General features: G+C 45.9%; 1 long non-coding RNA gene across 1 annotated transcript; it reads left to right on the top strand.

Moving 5' to 3' along the window:
- Positions 1–221: 221 nt before the first annotated feature.
- On the top strand, positions 222–1,837 carry LOC115616974. The gene is made up of 2 exons (XR_003994458.1): positions 222–322; positions 651–1,837. It is a non-coding gene; the product is annotated as an uncharacterized LOC115616974 (long non-coding RNA).
- The last annotated feature ends 321 nt before the right edge of the window (positions 1,838–2,158 follow it).

Below are 2,158 nucleotides of genomic sequence, written 5' to 3'. Positions count from 1 at the left end.
ACTTCTGTATTTTAAATAGGCAGGGGTATATAGCTTGTGGTACCGATGGACCTAACCCTGTCACTTTGCTTTCCAGCACACAGCAGTATGGAAGATGGATCCCGGCGGAGGGCTGAGTGCAGAGGAGCCCGGCTGGGGGCCCCCTCGGGTGCCGTGCAGCAGCTGGTGTTGTGAATCAGGCCGTCACCAGTCAGAGAACGGCTACTTCACAACACCAGGGTTGCACCGTACCACGGTTCAACCGCCGGCCGGAGAGCAGCGGAGCTTCCCGCAGAATGTGCAGCACTCCGGGCTGCCTCCACCCAAGCCCAGACCTGCAAAGGTAATCAGGTGCTCAACTCCTATTTAGGCACCAGCCTCCCACTGAAGTCTGAAATAGAAGTTAGGCCCCTAAATATCTCTGTGGGTCTGGCCCCAAGACCTTACCTTGCTGTGCAGTGCAGAGCAGTGCTTCAGCAGGCACAGGGCAGTGCTGTCAGCAACACGATCGCTGCCTGTTTGCATGCCATGTGGATATTAAGGAACAGGTAACTGTTATTAAGCCACGGCAAATAGTTAAAAAAAGCTTCTGCATTATCCATGTGTAGTTCTCTATGACAGTTGTGTCTGTGGTTCTTGCCTGTGACTAGTTCTGATCCTTCTCTGCCTAGACACATGATGACAAGTTCTCTGTAAAAGATGCAGTACATACCAGGAAAGACGCCAGACTCCTTAAAGTGACACTAAAGCAGCCCTAGGTGTATTGCGATGAATGAAAAAGCGCCAAAAATAAACGGTGGAGCTATCCAGAAGTGGAACCAATAGCTGCTGTCCTTAAAATAGAGAAAACGTTTGATTTTGCATTGCTTAAGCAACCCATCAGAAATTACTGGGCGTAAAGAGACAGCAAAGCGTGCTCAAAACAACCCTGTCTACAGTGGCCCTGTAACATGTGCCATGTGTTTCAGGTCTGAAGTGCAGGCTATTCCCTGCCTCCTCCCTTGTACAATAACGCCAGTGTGATGTTAGTTTGAGGGGAGCAGGTCATGGCAGAGTGCTTTCCACCCAAAAACTGTGTCGTGTTCATGGAGGTCAGCACAAAGCTGGTGGCCGTGTACAGTCCCTTGGCTTAAGCCAAACCAAAATGCTGTTCAGTTTTGATTTCTGAAAGCAGCCATCTGCTCTTGGACTCAAGGTGGGTTTTTCTCTGGTGGGTTTTCCCTTCCTCCCAAACCCCAAGATAGACTGGCTGTATGCTCTTAGGTGTTAGCTGGCTGTTTTCTTGTATGACATAGAACACTGGATGTGTAAAGCAAAGAGGAGAAACGCAGAGATCAAACGATCAAGGTAACGCTGGACTGATGAGGTATTTCTTGAAAGTTTTCTTCGTCATCCTAACTCATCTGATTGATTGAAGGTGGCAGTAGAAATTACTTAAATAGCATCCTGGATGTATGATTACTGGCAGGGAAATAAACATAGGAGAGAGCCAGGGCATATACAAGATCAGCAGTAGCATGGGAATGCAAATGAAAGGAGACAAATGTGGTTTCATTAGACACATCCTAATATTTCTGTTCATGTGGGCTTCCTACAGAAGTAACCCTACATTCCTTTCGTAGCAAAAAGTACACAACCAACACCATGAAGAATGTTAAGAGATGTATGGGAGGCTCACACGTACATTAGGAGAGGACAACCTGTTGATGCAGGCTAGCATTGGCTTTTTTTCATTGAGCAGAGGACAAGCAAGACCTTGTTTCTAGTTCGGGCACTATGGTAAGGAGGAGTATGAATTTGTCAACCCAACATACAAAAAGTCTGTTTTATTAAACTTGTTTTCTGCAAAAACACAAACTGTGTGTTCTCTGTGGTAGTCTCATTGTTCATTGTAACCTTGTTCTAAAGCTCGATACCTTTCACTCCAGGGTTTGTTTCATGGGGTAACATATTCTTTAGAAATAGGAGGCAACAACAAAACAGTCCCAATAATCCTTGCACACACATACCCCCTGATTTACATGAGCAGCTATTCACATACAGAACAAGACACTGTTTCGTCTTCTGTTGTGAGCCAGAAACCTGTTTGACCTATTCAGTTTCTGTGGGTAAATACACATAACATTTGAAATAGGTTAATGCTTAATATCCGCTGCAGGGTGACCTAATAGACTATCCC

This window comes from Strigops habroptila, chromosome 1, assembly GCF_004027225.2.
Source record: "Strigops habroptila isolate Jane chromosome 1, bStrHab1.2.pri, whole genome shotgun sequence".
In the NCBI taxonomy this organism is placed as follows: Eukaryota; Metazoa; Chordata; class Aves; order Psittaciformes; family Psittacidae; genus Strigops; species Strigops habroptila.
Note: the sequence above shows the minus strand (reverse complement) of the source record. Positions and strands in the feature narration are given on the sequence as shown.